Raw genomic sequence first — 19,405 nt, 5'->3', positions numbered from 1 at the left:
CTTGCCTTACTCTAACATTTTTTGGGGCTGAAAACATTTTTTTTTTTTTTTAATACAAACAGCACAACTGAATATAACTAAGCTTTTTTATACATATGTGAAATGGACAAAAGTAATTTTCCTTAAGTAAGAATATGGTATATATAGAAGAAAAGCTAAATAGTTTCAATGCGTACGTTTCAGTAAGTTGTTTTGACATCATCCTTAATGCAGCAATACAACAAACAATATAAAAGGAGTTTCCTTCATAAGAATACACAAAACATTATAAACAGCTTAGTAAGTAAACACAGCAGTGTTCTGGAGAAGTAGAATGGAAGTCATGATCCTGTTGGTTCACGTTTCAGTCCAGTAATGATCGTGCCCTGTTATAATGAATGGGAAGCGCACACACATCAGTAGATAAGACTTTAAAGCTAAGTTTTAAATATTTTAGCAAATGTCAAGACCCGAATAAGTCATAGAAGGTAAAGGCTCTGCAACTCTTGAGAGGTACAGTGTGGAATAACAGCTCTGGGGAAGAAAAGAATGTTACAGGGCGTTTTTGCATTGTCAAAATTGCAGACCATTATTGGGGATAAATCTCTCTCTGCCTCCCTGTAGTTGCCCCTGGGGAGCACCACGGCTGGGAAGCTGCCTCCCTAGGGAGGGCTGCACACAACGCTGCTGCTGCCGCCACGCTGGAATAAATCTGCACTTTGATCTTTTGCAACTCTTTCTCAGGCCTTGAGGGTAGCACACCTGGATTGTGCCAGGAGTTGGAGTAGTTTCACTTGTTGCGGTTTTTTGCATTTTGTTTTTAGCAGATCCACCAAAAAGTTTGTATATGCAGACACATATAAAATTGGTATTTAAAGTTACTTTCACTTGGGCTCATATATACACACACACACACACACCCTTTCACAATGATAAGGGGGAAACAGAGGCTAGCTTGCCTAAAACAAACAATTTACAGTGAAATAGCAAATAAAAATTAATCTCAGGACAGTACTACCTGAGCCAGTGAAAGCAGGGTGACCACTTCTGCAATAGCACAGTTACCCATGTAGAGCCAGCACCGCAGAGGAAACGTTAGATGGCTACAGTTAAAGGGTATAGGGAGGATACTCCTAGGACATGCCCAGATATGTCCAATTTCAACAGATGGAATGCTGATTTGCGGTTTATGCAATTCATAGCTGCTCTAACAGAGTACACAGGGATAGACACATGCAGAGTAACAGAAAATGGCAGTATTTAAGAGGCTTCACCATGTTTCCACATGCTCATTTGGAAAAAGATGGAAAGAAAACATCTGAGTAAGGTTTTCCAGGTTTTTTCTTCTCTTTTCAGTTTTTCCCATCATTAAAAAAAAGTGGCAGGATTCCTTTCTTTGTGTAACATCCCAGTAGGTATGCGTGCTAGTAATACTGTATTCATATTAAGCCTGGACTTCCATATTAACTGTTTGTCCACCTATTTAATACATTGTAAAAGGTATCTGTCATTTGTATATCTTTTAAAACAAACTGCCACTTTAGATTTCTGTTAAGCAACACCTTCCTGAATTTCAAAGCAAGCAGGATTTGAAATTTAAGGACATTGTAAAAATATCAGTCTAATTTCTTTGTGCAACCTCCCATACGATATCCTTTCAGAATCTGATGGATGAAGTACTGGACTGACAGCAGGGTCTTAATCACAGCCTTAAGCAAGAATTTCAGTTGTGTCTATTTCTCCTCCCACTCCTGGTCTGCTTTGTCTGTTTACCTTTCCTATTTTTAGGTCAGGAGCGTCTTTCATTATGAGTTTGTGCAGTAAGAACCCCAAGATGTTTTATTAAAAGCCAGTAAATAATAATATCAATGCAGTGCATGATCACCATGGATACTTTTATAAGTACATTATGAGAGAACTTCCATCCCCGAGAAAGAAGCTGCACCTCTGCAGTTAACACATCATCTTAGATATGAAAGATACATATGCATTCAATATGGTCTTTCAGAAGTCTTTCATAAAAGGCTGCAGTTTGAGAATTTATCTTAACCACACAACTTTTTGTCATACTAAACAGATGACTGCAATTTTTTTTTTCCAATAAGCAGTGCTACTGCATATGATAAGACAATAAAGGAATGTTACAAACAGAAGTAGAAAATTCATATTTCTTAGCAATTCAACTAAAGAGAACACACTCATAGTTTTTCCCCCCTCTTTCCATTTGCTTCCGATTCCAACTGTCTAGCTCCTGGCAGTGAAAGCACATTTGGAATAAAAATAGAACCCACAATTTGAAACTATCAGGTGTTGCTTTGTTTTGCTTTAATACCCAAGCCTCTTACTGAAGTGAGGAAAGCTTTTCACCCAAAGAGAATTTACCAGAACAAAACAAGTTTGGCAGAATTAACATGCTCATAACTGTTGGCATATTTTCCAATACAAGTCTTTCAAAATACAGGGTGGGATCAAGCACAAAAAGAGATCCTGGTCAAGTGACAGGACACAGGCTTTCTTCCATGACTGTGATACACGCACCACGATCTAAGACCACAGTCTCCCCAAGAAACCCACTGTAAGTCAGAGCGAAAAGTATTCCCTACAGCACGTAGAGGCACTCTATTTTCTTCATAACCTGAGTTTCAGTTCTTCTACATAAAACAGTCTGTGTGGACTTTACATATATAACCCACCCACACCATAATCTTCTCAAGAGGTTGCCTGCTGCCAAGCTCACTTGTGTGCAGGCCAAGGAATATGGACATTTTCCGATCCTGTCTGTTAAGACTTTTCTGCAGGAAGCTGGCTTTCTAGGGTGTGAATTTGTGCTTTAAAACCATCTGCCCTCTGTTGCTTCATCTCAGGCAATGCCTTAGTGGAAGGAATAATAAATCGTGTTCTAAGGTGACAAGATCTGGTAACCTGGCACTAAACCTCCAACAATTCTAGAACGCCAAATGAAACCTGGCCTGAAATATAACAAACTCCAAAATCAGGTCCATCTGAGGCACAGCCTTTCATTAATAGAGCTCTGACAGTAATCTTGCCTGTAAAAACACAGGTTGAAGATTTACTAGTAAACAGCTGTAGTGGATAATGTTATTTTCCTTCTCTCACTTCTCAGTATCAGTTTATTTACTCTAGAAATGAAATCACTACAGGACAATGTTTTCCCCACACACACATACTGGAAGTTTGCTAAAGTTAGTTAATGCATGCAGGGATCGATGTCTGCTGGAGACAGAACAAGAAGCACTCAGCATATTTGCAGCCAGGGAGGTTTAGTCTGACATTAGGAAACTCTTTCTAACTGCAAGAGTTGCAAGCACTGCATTAAGCTACGAAGGGACATTGGTCTTTAGGAACAGATTAGACAATATCTCTTCTAGCCTGCTAGTCTTACCTCAGGGAAAGGAATGGATTAGATGATTGATAAAAAGTTTGTTCCTTCAACCTCACATTTCTATGATACTGGAACAATACACACCAATTGGAAGCTTAGTCCAGCAATATAAACAATAATTTTCTACACCAAACCAAACTGTTATCCTGACTTTGCTTTCCATGTGAGCAGACAGAATAACCTTTGCCAAAAAACCTGTCCTTAACTCCATCTCATTTTCACCACTGATAGCCTTTTAGATAAAAGCTCCAATCTTTCTGGAGAGTGTCACTGCTTCAGTTATATCTGCGCAGATTGCGTAGATAGCCCACCAATCCTAACATTAGCCAAACAACCCTTGCTGGCTGCAGCTTTAGGGCTTCTGAGCCTTGTTCATTGATCACTTACCCAGTTACCAAGTTGCAGGCGATTTAACACAAACATTGATTTCCAAAATGTAAATGCAGACAGCTCAGTTGCAAAGGCTCATAAAGACACAGCTGAAAAAGTTAAAGAAAACCACTTGATTATTCTTATCCCTCCTTCTCTGCAGCAAGCTGAAAAACCATAGATTGTGTAAAACCATGAGATCAGGGTGCACCACTTGTGTGTGTCTTGTGCTATCAGATCGCATTCACAATCCATTCTCATCCCCTAGATTCATTTCAGATTAATCCCTCCCAGCACCACCTCAGGTGTTACAGATCCTCAGTTGCTATAGCAGGCTCTGCCCTATAGACCGCAGACTGCCCTCACCTCTCCGGAAGCCAATGTTCTCCAGAAGGCAGGTGCAGCCACCTCCTGTGCCAGCTGGCTTTGGAAGCAGAAAAAAAGCCAGTCTAAGTCATCAGCAAACTATACCTGGAGGTCTGTCAATAATATCTTGTATTTACATATCATATAGCCACTAGCCATTATTGACACCTATTGGCAAATTCTCCCCCCCCCCCCCCCCTTAAATAATACTAAAATATAACTATCTCCTGTAGATAGCTGTACATGCAACTTGCCTAATACCCACTAGAAGCACTTTGTGGGTGTAAGTTACACCTGGAAAAAAGGAAGATAGATTCTGCTCAAATAAAAATCCACCATCTACTCCCAGCCTACAGACTGATGACGTGTTGTTTTACAGCTTAACAGCGCAGCGAGGCCAGGAGGCAAATTAATACCAAGTGCAGTTGCTGAGGAGCAGATACATTTTCTGGCAAACCTGACAACGTAATTTTAGACATTGAACATCTGGGGGTTTTATTTTAATCTTGTTATAACAAAGCCATACATAGCAGGAAAAAAAAAAAAGCCTTACAGAAGTAGAGCTGTTCCTGAAGTGACCCAAGATAGACTAAACAGACCATCTATCTTCAGAATCTGATTTTTAACCAAAAAAAAAAAAAAAAAAAGGAATGTTAGAACCTATGAATTATAGTTAGCCTTACTCCTTTCTTCATAATACTATAACTTTCCCCTGGAAATATCTAAGCAGAGCAAAGGAGAGGGGAAAAAAAAAAAGGGGGAAAAAAAAAAAAAGACGACTTTTTCACTTACAAGAATGGGTGAAAGAAACAAAGTTTGGTAGGTTTTAGGTTACATCTTAACAGATGGAGTATTCCAGAGTCCTGTTGTGAATTCCAGCCTCATCCTGACCAGTACGGGAAGGACTTAAGACACTTTAGCCTTCCTCCCACAGACTTTGGTTTCCATGCAAAGTAAGGGAGGTGAGGCGCCTTCCAGGTGGTCACTCAGCTGAACACTGTGAGGACCAGGTCTTGAGTTGCTCTGCTGAATCTATAGCCAGGAACACCAAATCTTTCATTCAGTTTTTATGAATTCAAAACATGGCAAGGCTAAGAAAACAGGCTCTCTTCAGCTCCAGACTACAGAAGGAGAAAGAGATACAGGCTACCTTATGGAGATAGGACTCCAAACCAAGTATGGTCTCGCCTTCCATTTACCTGCAAGCCAGCCTTTAGGAGCGGCAAGTTTGGAACTTGTGAACACAAAGGTCTTCTTAAGTTTTATCCTACGGGGCATACAAAGGAACAGTCATGTTTTCTCTCAAAGAGTGTGCTACAAAGCCACTCTGGGCTATGCAAGGAAAGCACATCAGAGCAAAATTACTGAAATACAGTGCATGAACAAGACTACTACAGAAAGCAATTGGCATAATGTTCAGCTCTTCTGCTGCCAGAAATAAACTAATCAAGCCTTGATGATATTCATTTGAATATTAAAGGAGTTAAACATTTATCTACCTCACAGATTAAAATAAAATACCTCAACAGAAAGCAGTTAAAATACAGTAAAATGGTATTCCCAGGGACCATTTGAGCTTACACTGCAAGAAAACACTCCTTCTGTGAGCACCACTTGAGCATGGAGCATGTACTTGCTTATACTGGTTAATCCAACAGTTTCTTTCAGACTACTAAAGAATATCTCTGCTTTAAAAAACAAACAAAAAACCACAGAAAACCACACAACCTAAACAAGCAAAAATTCAAACACTGCCAAACTAACCTTAATATTAAAGTCACAGAGTAAACAGGAGTCCTTTAAATACGTAATCAGACAGACCGGTGGATGCATTGCCACACAGTGCCTTCAGAGGCAACTCCTTGGTTCACGCAGGACTTTGCGGAATGCCCTGCCAGACACCACCATAAGCTTATGACTAAAGAATTACAGCTTCATATTTTTATATGTTTAGATTGGCTTCTTTCAGCAAAAAAATCAACAACTTACACAAGCAGTTGGATCCATTCTCAGTTCCATGAGATAATGAAACAAAACTGTGGTGACCACCCAGAGAAGCCCCGGTTCCACCTGTGCCAGCTGCCAGAGAAACACAGGACCACAAAAACCCTATACGCACTCTGTAGCACCATGAAAAAGCTACTGTCTCGTGCAGAGATTTTCCATGCAGGCCCCAGCATGCTATTGTAGGCTGCACAGAATGGTCACCGAGTCAGACCAAGGCTCCCTTCCAGCCAGGTATGCAACCTCTCACAGCAACGAATGCCCAGACAAGAAGAACAAAGTACATTATAATACTAGCACAAGAATTCCTCACAGCCTCCAACAAGTAACAGCCCCAAGACCTCCCAAGTTAGAAGACATACCAGTGGTACCAAGGAGCTGCACACCCACCTCAAAGTTGCACATCCTGCATTTCAGCCTCCCACAACTGCCTTCTCCTCCACCATCCCCTGCAGCAGATAACACGTGCTCCTCCTGCTTCTCTTCCATTTCAAGCACCAGGTGCGGCTGGTCAGTGAAGCCATAGATTTGCTGATGAGGAGCACCTTGTGCTAGGGGTGAGACAGCAGCAAGGCCCTTTGGTCTGGACTCTCCCTTAGGAAGGTCCTGCTGCAGTGAGGCTGGCGGATTACCACATTGCATCCCGGCACCCCTGTTCTTCCCTCATTCTGTGCCAGATGCGTTTCCCATGACAGGCTGCAGCACTATCTTACACGCTGGAAGTGAAGACATGGGACTTTTGCGTCCTGGTAGGGGTTGTGACCCTCAGCTTAGCCATGAGACTATCAGTACTTACACAGACCTCCATCCCTTCCAGCTGGGGCTTTCCCAGCTCCAGAGGCTGTGAGAACAAGCAGGGTTTCCATGCGTATCTCCTGTGACTGCACGTTCTGCGCATCTCAGGTGCATAGACCAAAATCTGACTACGTGGTTCACGTTATTTTGAGCCATTAATTTGTTTTTATCCTCACTTTGGTACTTTGAAGTCCGCTGTGTGGTTTTCCGTTTCAGACATTCCCATGCTCAAAAAGCAAAATATAAATAGGATCACAGAGACCAATCTGGCATCCCTTCCACAGTAAAAATTAGATCTGCAGTATTGACCATGTTATATGCAAGTAGCAATTGCAGAGTAGGACTACATAGCAAGGCATTAAAAGATTCTGCAAGGAATTTATTTTTTAAGTTTATTTTTTAAATTTATTTTTTAATTTATTTATTAAAGGAATTTGATTTTTAATTGGACTTTGAGCTGTCAGACTATTTTTTAAATTCTATTAATATTTTTGAAAATCAGTGACAGCATTGTTTGTCTTGCAGTGTAAAATCGGTTAATATATGCAATAAGTATCTTCAGAGTACAGTAAAGCTATTTAAATGCTCAAAATACTTTATTAGCATTGTGGGAAAAAACATAATTACCAATTTTGCTATTAATAAAATAAATTTTGTTTATTGTTTAACACTGAAGCAAGGCATAACCTTGCAGTTTTACTTTGGTAAAACTCCCATCAAGTGAGGAGTTAGTGCGAGCCATAAGTCATTGTGTGGGAAGGAAGCAGGAAAATATTTTTCTAATGAAATTTTACAAGTTTTTTTGAGTAGCTAGCAGGTGTTATCAGCTCTGTGGAAATTAAATGCTTAAGTGCCATTCTGGACTGTGAAAATCACACTGTTAGAGCCTGCAAAGGACATAGCACTGAAGTAGGCAAATGGAAATTTAAAATTAATTTACTATCCCACTAGCAGGTTAGTCTAGGTGGAAGTTCTCAGTCTAGGTGGAAATGATGTTATTTGGGTCTCTCTTTCACGTCCTTCATCATATCTTTCACGGTTGCTAAGGAACAGCAGCATTACAGTAGAGTAATCATTCCTACTCCATTCTAAATTGTAGTTAATTAGCCTATGTCTGAAGTGGGATTCCTGGCATGAGAAGAAAGAGATAAAGTTGATGTTTAAATGCACGAACCAATACAACTGAAGAACTGAGGATTCATTCTAAATCAGAATGTTCAAACGGCAAAAAGCTTTGGAAAGTTTACATTTCCTGGAATGTTTCATAATACTTGGGTAGACTAAAGGAATCATGATTAGCTGTGTCCCAAAATCTGTCCTTTTCCAGACCGTAATGAAAATTCTCAGCTTGAGTGTGAAATCTGATGGGTACAAAGACAAAGATGATGTGATTGGGTAAATTAAAAAAAATGGAATTTGTTCTCTGACACGGATAACATATACAGCAGGAAGAAGTTTACAGCTTAGGAGAAGGTGGGAAGTAAAAGACGCTGCTGGGTTTTTTTTAGAAAATTTAGAAGGTATACTTTTTATATGGAAAAAAAAGAATGGGGTACAAAATATTTGGGAATAAAAATGTGACACAAATATATCTGATTATCCTTGTCTTCTGCATTTCTTATTTACCTTAATAAGTTTAAACATCATGGTCTTCAACAGAAATAAGTCTCGGCTTTGTCATTTGCCAGGGAATTTTCTAATTAGTGCCTTTGTTGTACGTAGCTGTAGTCAAAGGATTTTGTCACTTGATTTCCAAACATGAGTGAAAATTTGGTATTCCATTATAAAAGAACAATGAACAAGTGCCTGCTCTTTGAAGCTCAGGACAGATCTGTCATTTTCTTTCTAGCAAATTTGTGGTAGCAGTAATACTACTTTTTAACTAAGTCAAGTAAGGGAATTTTAAATACTTCAGAAACCGATTGCTGTGAAAGCCTTTTTTCTTTTTTTTTTCTCTGTACAATTTTATATGGAGAGGATTTTCATAACTTCTGCTTGGAGAGGAAAAGAAAAAGTTGTTTCACTGTCTTTTCCTTTTTCTTTTCCAAACAGGGATGTTACAGAAAGACCTTTCTAAGACAAATGCAATGGAATTCTCAGTTCTCGCTGAGCAGAGACTCTCATCTAGGTGCTAAGTGTTAACATTAATAACCGGCTAGATCTACACTCTCTTAGAAGCCTTCATTTTAGTGGTTATTTATAAGAGCCAACATGCTATGCGGTGGTGGTGTATTAAGCAGGATATGCTCTGCAACCAAAAACTGAAAGATATGTGTCTTCAGTATGCTTTGAGAGCTTTCAAATTATAAAAATGTAGAAAATACATTCAAAATCCTTATTTGTTAAATATATGGTATATTTGTGTGTGTGTGTTGCTATTTCCAGACTGAGATTCAAAAGTTATTACTCTGATTATTTCTCAAGCCTCTGTTTTCCTTCCTCTCCATAATGGTATAAAGATTGATACATCTTGTAAGAAATCAATGATTATTTCATTTTACTACTGATCGGGATGTCAGAGGGCTTTTAAGATGTATTGTAAATAAACAGTTTGACAGAGGCCACATTGGCTGTGACCCAAAAGAGAAGCTATGATAATTTTTGGAGCAGCTAAGTGCTATTTTGGAAGTGAGCTGAACAACTAGCTGTTGTCAAAGGGGCAGAAGAAGGTTAAAGCGTACAATCAGCAGGGATGGATGCAGCTCTGACCTAGAGGAGGAAAATACATTGTACAGCCACGAGCACATAACAAAATGGATGAATTGAGCAGAACTGGGGGTGAAAGGGGGATAAGGCTTTCCCTTCTCCCACTCCTTCTTGTATCCATCCCAGCTCTGACTGAAATTCATATGAGGAAAAAAGATCTCCATAAGATACACTTCAATAAGGACCTAAGGTCCATATACTGCTAAGGCCTTATGTTGGCCTTAAGCAACTTGAAGAGTTTTGCAGGGATTCTTTATATATTTCATTACCCCCAGATAATATAGTATTAAGGAAAATCTTCAATTCTAGCCATAAAAGATTATCCATGGTTGATCGTGGTTGGTAAGAGTTTTACAGAAGCTTGCCGGCTTGTGAGAATGCAGTTTTAAAAAGCACGGTGGACGTTCCACAAAAATCTGTTTAAGGGCATGAGTTTAAAGTACATAAACATGTATTTTAGTGTGCCATTCCCTTTGAATGTCATTGTGAAAATGTAGTGAGGTGTGGTATAATTCAATGAGATGGTGAGTTGTATTGCTGATTCCCAAATCTAATGTGTCGTTTGATTGTAAGGAACGTTACCCAAGGGACTAACAGCCCTACCTGAGCCTAGCACAGTGGCTTTAAATTATCTTTTATGAGATTAATCTGTGAATAAAACTAACCACGAGTTAGAGTAGCTCAACTATAATACTCACAGACTCATCCACTGTCTTGTGAGTGCTCTTTGGCTAATGCCTCACAGACTACTTCTCTTCTGGCTTGCTCCTAAGGACTTTTAGAGTAAGAACTGCATTCACCGGGAGTAGCCAGGGTTCTGGCTGCCCATATACAATGTAAAGGAAAAGCAGAGGTATTCTGCACACAGTCAGAAACTGTCCTCCCCCTACCCAAGGCACATCATTCACTACCTTAATTCTATAAGTCTTAGCAAGAACTACCACTGTGTTGTCTCCCACGCAGAGATGGTTGCAATGTCCTAAAAGCATCAATTTAGATGGTAGCCCTGTGCCCAGAAAACTTGAGGTCCTGAAACCGCCTTTATTGAAAACAGTAGATAGTTCTGTAAGTGCCAACCCCGTAATATATAGTCACATGGAACAGCATGACAGGGTAATTCCAGTCTGTAGGAAGGAAAGCAGTTTGTCTCAAGCTGTGCTCTGCCTGCAAGTCCGAGTACTGTCGAACATTGTTTTAGGGAAGTTCTCCTAAAGGTTGGTGGAGATGCGGATGCGTGACAAATGGATTTGGCTTCATTAATCCTCTGGCTAAAGGTCCTACGTTGCATATGCAGCAATAGCCACTATTACAGCGTATGAATTGTCGTAGCAGAAAGGGAGGAGCTGGCAGGACGTACAGACACCAGGCAAGGACTGCATTCCTGCATTCCCAGTGGCGCGCTCTGGCAGATCTCTGTGCTCCAGTGTTTCAGCTTTCAAAAGGAGCTTTTGGAAAAAGGCTATGGAATAGCCACTCAGTTTCCACTTGACAGAAAGCAGCAGTTCAGACCCACTAACTGTAGATTCTTTTTAGAGAACAACCCTAGAAATGAATCAGTGAAAGGCGTAGCACAAAATAGGCTGCTGTTTCAACTGGCAACTGCAGAATACGCTTGTGTTGGGCTATTTCTGTCTGTCTTGTTCAAGAATAATTTCCATCATTTTGAATAATTTTTCCAAGTAACACAATCTGGTTTCATTTTCTAGCACTGATGGAGGAGAAACCTGTATTTAAATCTTGTAAACGGTCATCGGTAACTAGGTGAACCAGTAACAGAGCTAAATAAATATGCCAGGTACCCAAATGAGCTTGCTACCTACCCCAAAGTGCTGGAAGAAAAAAATAATTCTGATTAGTTTTTTTGAATGGCAAAATTCCAACGCCAGCAATAAAGGCAGGCCCTATGTACTCTGGAGCAGACATACTCCTTTAGCATAGAACAAAGTGAACTCTGCAGCAACGATGACTATAGCCAGCTATGGGAGGGCTGATCTGCCAAGGAATAAACACTCACCCAATAGTCTACTGCAGTGATTTTTCAATATTTTGTTTCATTTTGCAGATTACTTAACTTTTCTTCAGCTGAGCACGCTTATATAGTAAATTTAAGCTTATAGATAATTGACTGGATTTTCTTAGATACCTTTTTCACTGACATCTTGGAAAAAGTTCATGGGCTGCTCTAGTCTGGGTATGTCCACCCAGGTCTTACTGATCTAGGCTGAGTGCTAAACTGCACTACCTAGGAAATAAACCTCTGTGGAGAGCTGGGATTTTTTTTACTCTATAGAGAGCTGGTACAAGTGCTATATAGCACGAGCGGTGGTGCATAACCTCTCTGTAAACATCTGAGTTTCATCCAATACAAGTGGGAAAGGGAATGCTTTACGGTTTAGTGGATTTTCTTGTTTGGCATTTTTGTTTTTAATTAATCTGTCTTTATTCCCCTGCTAATAAATTAGGTCATGGAGTTACATCTATCTCCTTGCATAACTTGAACAGTGTAGGCGCTACCATGGATGTCAATGTTCTCTGTGCTGCACTGTTTTCTGCAGGTTTTTTAACACAGTCATTATCAAAGAATGAACAATACAAATATAAATGAGCCATCAGAAGTTATAAGCTTTGAAGCTCTGTATAACAACTGGTCCTAAATAAAAGCAAGAACTTAAGCATCACCAGCAGCAGTTATAGGGACAAGAAAGAAACCTTTCATGTAGCGAGCACCTACAGAGAGACTCCTACTGATCCACCACCACATGAAAGGATACCAAAGAGAAGACGTGTGAGACTTCAGCTGTACAAGGTTAATAGATTATCTACTTGAATCACGGAAAAACAGAAGAAAGAACACAGGACACTGAGAAGTTAAAAAAAACAAGTCAGCCTGATTTAATTGGAAAGCATCACTCGGCTGGCTTCTTTAGTAATTGTTGGAAGCCATCCCAACTCTTCATATATTTAGAAGTGATATAATCCAACTCATAAATAATTTCTTAATAAGCAACAGTTCTCCCAAAGTATGTGATTTAATCCTGCAGACCATGTGAGAAATAGGGCTGTTCCCTTCGTTCTTCATACATTTAGAACATTTTATGACAACCATAATTTTTCCATTGTATATTTTAGAAGTAGGGTATCCCAATAAAGGCATTTGGTATCCTATGAAGTAACAAAGGCTTTGGACAGTAGGTAATAACAAATGCTGAAACAATTATTACTGTCAGTCCTATGGTGTCACAGAGATGAAATTACAATGTCATTAGGGAAATCTACATAAGTGTATGCAAGATTAGACCTGATTAAAAGGCAGTCTTTACACTGCTGAAAGATTAGCACAATCTAGTGGTGCTGTGTTGTCATTAGGAATGAAAAATTTCCTGAGAAAATTTCCTGAGAAAATATATGTGTGTATGTACGTATTTATGCATATATATACACACAGTTTTTTGGTGGGTTTTTTTGTTTGGTTGGTTTGGTTTTGCTTGGTTTTTTTTTCCAAAAGGACACTGACTCTACAAGACCAAGGTCAATATCAGCTCTGTAAGTTTGAAGAGGAGCAGAGAGCTGGATTCCCCATTGCACAACAGGAACAACTCACTTTTTCAGCCAAAATGATGCAGTAAAGCTAATGCAAATGGCAGACACAGGAAGAAAAGGCTGTCTGACAACTTGGGAGATTGACAGGAAATCATATGGAATTTTATAAAAAATACATGCATTTCCAACAATATTTCAACCAGTCAATGTTTTCCATCAAAATAGCTTAATAAGAACATTTCCAGCTTATATTAATGCTAGGGATAGCCCAGAATTCATGAATTTCCCTGTTCTCAATTGCATAAGTAGACACAGCCATAATATTTGTCCAGTCTTAAGTCTCTATAGGTCCAGAGTGATTATTGTTCTTCAGTCAACCTATTAAAAATAAATGTGATGAGGGGAGCGCTCCCTCCCTTGGTATAGAACTGTACCGGTTTATCAGTGCAGGTGGAACTGTGCCAGCGTACACCAGAGGATTTAGCTTCTTATTTTAAAGAAGAGCAAATAGTTTCAGAGGCTGGATCTGTACCTTGGGACAGGAAATATAGGAAAGACCACAAATTCTTCTTGATTCAGGGGTTATGTTTTTGTATGACTTCAGTGCAAATTTCAGCAACGCTCTGACTCATCTTTGGGGTATTATTCAATACGGCTATTAAACATTAGATTGCATGGGCAAGGTTACCTTAGCGCAGGCAAAAATTTAGGACACATTCAGAAAGATAGGAGAGAGGAAGGGAAAAAAAAAATCAAGATTTTTAAAATTCAATTTCACACTAAGGCCTGTTCATTTTACTCAGAACATACCCTATAAAATGACAAAGCTATTTACATTAATGAGTTTAAGCAGGGCTTGGCTGTGAAATCCCTGGCTGTTAAAGAAGCGTGTTTTGATTAGTTTCAACTTGCTTTGGGTTTAAAAAAAGTAACAAATAGTGCTGAAAATCAGCGAGGTGCCAAGGCTGGCAAGCGGGATTCCCCCGAGCCGCCAGCCATTCTAATCAGGGTACCGCTGAAAAGCGCTGTTTTGAGAGCTGTTCTCTGGCAATGGAGAAAGAAACGGCTTTTCATTCATTTTCTTCCCACTTCAGTGGGTTAGTCAGGACTAACCGAGTAGAAAAGGCTCATTATTGTACCTGTTCAAAGGATAAGCATTTTATATTTTTACGTGGAGGTGGCTTTGCTGGTGTTACTAACCTCTTGCAGTTAGTTAGGACTTCAAAAGCCTTACTTTGCTCCACTTACCACTTAGATCATTCAGTTAATTTCTGTACATCTCAATTAGGGAAAGCAAACCAAACAGCTTTACTCTCTGGAACTCATTCATTAACAGTGTGCTGCAATGTAATGTTGCAAATTCTGCGAGGAATCAGAGGAAACTTCTTCCACTGAATCATTTAAAGGCTCCATGTAAACATGTCTGTTACCATAAAATTTAGCTAAGCTTTTTCCCCTCCCCAAGTAAACATTAAGTCTGAAACATTAAGCCAACAGTGGCCTTCTTAAGTTGCAAGTCCAAAAATACAGCAAAAGGCAGCAATTAGAACTAACTGACACTTTGGGAATTGTTGTAATTACAGAACACTTGTGCTGGAAAATACCACGCTCTACATGGCACGAGAAGGAAAAATGTAGTTGTGGAAGGGAAGCAATGACCCTTCCGAATTCAGTGTTTTACTGCTGTGTTATCCCGAGGGTTGCATCTATGAGTCTATTTCCCATGCTAACGTTTCTGTGCGGCTTACTTACCAGAGAAACAAATGGCTCCTTTGCTGTGTCAGTGCTCCAGAGGTACAAAAGTGCAGAGAATGCCCCATTTGTTAGATTTTGTGCAGGCGTTGTATCTTATCTGAGGAAGCCAAGAAAGCGGTGCTTAAAGGACATAATCCTGCCCTGCACTTATCTGCTAAACAATTACCCAAAGCAGTCCCTAGCCACATTAATTTTCCTTGGCCCCTAGCGTGACAGCACAACTCATTCCTATGGCAAGAAGAGTCGAAGCCGGAGGGTCATAACTGTAGTCCTGTGTTTAATGGACAGTTTCCACCTCGGCATCGTTGCTGCTAGCGTACTGAGCAGCACACAGACAAACCTATTCTGAAGCAGGGAGGAGACCAGGGGCGTGTTTGTGTGTCTACTGAATGATTGCTATAAAACAAGATACCTGAAAGAACATTATTTTGTAGAAATGAGGGAGGAAGGAAAAGTCCGTTTAGCTTGCACCTTTGCCACTAAAGAAAACAAACCAGGTATTTTTTGCAAAGGGGATGAACAAAACAGGAGATGCTGCTATTAATGCAACACAAACTGGCTATTAAACAACAAAGAGCAAGCTAATGCATTGTGTGTTGTTCAGCACGCTCTATCTAATCTTTCCTCACCCAAGTAGAGACGTGTTGTAGATTTTCCAGGTCAAATGACTACCTAGGTATTCCTACAATCAACTGGGAAAATAAATAAAATCAAAATTCACGCCCAGGAGAATACTGAATTTCACAGAAATATACCTTTACCATTTAGACCATACTAAGACATTATCAGAGGTCTAAACTGGTTTTGGCATGGGTTTTTATTTGAAGAGGAAGGTCCATTTTTCTTGTATAACAACGAAAAGGGAAAAGATTACACAAGCAGGACTTGAAGAACAGAGTGTGATTATAGTTGCCTGTATTTAACCAAAACACATTAACTAGCATATGTGATAAGAATGACAGCCAAAAAATAACATAGAACTAAGAGTTCCAGAGATCTTATAAACCATGAGAGCTTGGTAGAATTAGCCTATAATATTTCAAAACTTTGGGGTTTTTTAATCATCCACTGCACACGTTTCTCCATTCCTATCTCTGAAGCTGTTTTTTCATTTACTGCTTTGGTGACCTGTGCCTTTGGTCTCTTTACTTCTGAAGCTAAAGCAAAGATAATGCTACTAAAAGTCACTCCTAAATCTAGCCAGGGACACAAGTAATTTATATTCCCATATTCCAGATGAATTGCATAATTATTTTATGAAAACAAAGAAGGAGGAATGAGGCAAGAACAGACACAGTAAGATTTCAGCTTGTTCTCTGCTTGAGAAGTTGTCATAGTGAAAAGTAAACATAACTAAAAGAAGTCAGAAAATAGTCCTTCTCTGCATTTACTGATCCAGTCCTCAGTCTGGAGGATGAGAGCCTGAGTATGACAAAGACATACTTTTTGTATTTGCGACATTAATTCAGGCAGTAGTCACCGTGCGATGCATGGTTTTCCTCTGGTAGCTGTGGGAAATTGGAATGGTAACACCAGGTATCCTGTACAGAGACAATATAGTCTGAGAAACATGATGCAGGGAATCTCAAAAAATAAGGTTGATTGGAATACGTCCCCTTTAAATAGCAAGTTCCCTGTAAAAGAGTTAGGGAAGAGCACCTGCTGGATATTAAATCAGCCTTGATGAGAAACGGTTGGAGACAAACCTGAATACATCATGGAAAGTAGGGGAGCGTCTTTGGAAAAAATAATCTCCTTGTCATCATATACATCATAACTTTACATGTCCAGTTTAGGCCATTATCACTGGTATCAGTAAACACTTTCTTTCATGAAACACTGAATATAGCAAAAGAATTCTGATGTATGCAAAAGGAGGTAGACTCGTGTTCTAAATGTCCTTGTTCCTGTGCAACCTTAGGATCTACAGGTATTTCAGAGGCAGATCCTCATACAGCAAATGCTCCTCCACACGGCAGCATTTTCTTTACCTTTGTAAAGAAAATAAGAACAAATATTTTGTTTGAACATTTTGTTTTCTATAGTGTATCTAAGCAGTTATCTAACTTTATCTTACCACATCATCTTGGCCATTTATTTCAATTTTTATAAAGTTCTCTTTAAAAAGAAAATAAAGGACAGAGCTGCCTCCAAATGCATATAGTTTCATTGATTCTTCTGTCCATACATAGGTATTGGATAATATTTGCTTTTTAAAAACAAAGATCTTCTATATGTAAATGTAAAATAAGTAATTAAATGACAGTAGAAATCGTCATTACATGGCATATCCAAATTCAGACATTCAGGTGTATGTTTTTTAAATATTGAAATATGCCACATTGCTTTTATGGTGTTGGTCTGGTTTTTATTCTGGAATAAAGCAGATAGCTGTAAAATTGTCAAGCACCTCTAGAATTTTACAGACCATATCCATCACAATGTTAATGAGATTTATCAGCTTCCATTTGACCAGTTTACAAAGCAGTATAATTATTACAACTATCTAGATTAAGAAAATCAGTGCTGCCCTGAATAAATTCTTGTGGCGTATCATCACATTTATAGACTTGTGTTTATAGCATTTTAATATTCTCAGTTAACCAAAAGTCACTAGATACAAATCTCTCTTCCAGTTACTGTCTTAGGATGTATCTTCTATGTGAGTTCCAGGAAGAAAAAGCATCAGCCAACTCTGAGCAGGAATATGGGACCAAAACATAGGCAGTGACAGCTGACTACTTTTTTTTTTTTTTTTCTTTTAACCCACTGTCTCTATTTGTCAGAAATCTTGCAAGCTGTAACGCACTGCTTGGATTTCTGTGCAGTCTCTCACTATATAAAAGACAGGGTTCTGGCATTTGGAGTTTTATTTCTTTGATAAAAGCTTTCCACAAGCGATTTCTGTGCATATTAAAGTCAGATAAGTGTCAACTGATGCAACGTTACGCTAGCACCGCTGGGCTGCACTTCATGAGAGTTCACATAGTGGGAAGCCGGTCTGAGAGGCTCACTGGGGTGCCCATTTGCTGTAAGAAAATGCCATTTTATCCTGCGCGTTTTTTGCAGAGAGACAGTTGTTAAGCATGCTGGAAGGGTAAAGCAGCGTGGAAAGCTTCTACATGTGTTTTCTCTGTGAGCATGAGAGTATTTAATATTGGAGGAGAGAATATGGAAAAGCAGCAAGTGGTAAATCATCTTTAGGCTTGAAGAAAGGAGAGTCAGAGAGCTGACCGATGGGGAGATGCTGGTAGCATCACTCCTACAACAAATCCCGAGAGAGGATACAGAACCTGTAACTAGGGAGGGCCCAGTGCTGCCAGAAGCAGCAGAAATGCAGGTGAGGAAGTTCACCCCAAAGGCAAAGGCAGGCCTGAATATTTAGCACTATGCCAAGGGGTCCTCAGCAACACCATCAGGCCCAGAGGAAGAGAACGGATTGCTGCAAAAGAAACTATTTGAATAGACTTGGGGGGGAAGGAAAAAAGAAAAAAAAAGCATGCCAGCTCTTGAGTTTGGCAGCAAAAATGGCTCCACTAAGGTGAGGTCAGCTGAGTTACATTTCTGCTCAGTTATTTGCCAAGGGAAGCTTCAAATATATCGTAGTGTAGGGCTTAACAGCATAACACTAGCAGCTCAAATTCGCTTTAATTAAAATGAAATAGGGATAAACAAAAGGGCTCCTCTTTCCAGACCTTTCATGTTGAATATGTAATGTGCTATGTCTCTATGGGGAGGACTGCAAACTTTCTCTCTTTTGGCTCAAATCAGTCTTGGAATTTTCATTAAATTAATAATGACTGCTAGTAAGAGTTAAATTATTTATTTTAGGGTACCATTCAACTTGATGATAGAATTTATTTAAATGTTCCTGCTAAGTTTATTCCCTATGAGTAATATAGCAATACCTATATTCAGAGCACAAACACTGGATTATTTTTTTCTAGGCTTTGTGGTGCAAACCCATAGGAAACTCTTGAGATTATTTTGGTATATGAAATAATAGTAATGAATGACAGGTATACAGTCATTCCTTTTTCAGGCTACAGTCTCCATTTAAAAGCATACGAATGTATCATTTGATTGAAGGCTCTCTGTGGCAGTGATTGCTTTCTGCTCATTGTTTATGTAATTAGAACGCACGAGCATAGTAGTCTTATTTCTCTAGACAAGCATATGATAGGATTGTTAGACCCTCCTGCTAAAGGGCATCGGACCAGTTATCAGAGTTGGGGTCCAAGTGGTCTGGCCCGTCCTTACCTGACAAAGTCCTCTCTGGTGGGTTGCCCGTACACAGCAGTACAGACCAGAACCGTTCAAGTCCCTCTTCAAGAAAGGAATTAACGTTTTTCTTCATTGTAGAAAAAGTTGAATTGGAAACATGGGCAGAATCCAGTTTGTTCCTACGGGACTGGTGACAGCTGAGCAAGAAGTAGGTTTTGTCACACTTCTTCAGGCAGAAAGAGTGCTGAACCCAGCAGAGCCTTA

The 19,405-nt window shown here is 39.5% G+C and overlaps 1 protein-coding gene across 3 annotated transcripts in view; it reads left to right on the top strand.

The window, feature by feature from the left end:
• Nucleotides 1-19,405, top strand: part of TNFAIP8L3 (TNF alpha induced protein 8 like 3) — a 49,573-nt gene that overhangs the window by 11,890 nt on the left and 18,278 nt on the right. The gene's annotated exons all lie outside the window — the stretch shown is intronic.

The sequence above is a fragment of the Mycteria americana genome, chromosome 6, assembly GCF_035582795.1.
Source record: "Mycteria americana isolate JAX WOST 10 ecotype Jacksonville Zoo and Gardens chromosome 6, USCA_MyAme_1.0, whole genome shotgun sequence".
Classification (NCBI taxonomy): domain Eukaryota; kingdom Metazoa; phylum Chordata; class Aves; order Ciconiiformes; family Ciconiidae; genus Mycteria; species Mycteria americana.
Note: the sequence above shows the minus strand (reverse complement) of the source record. Positions and strands in the feature narration are given on the sequence as shown.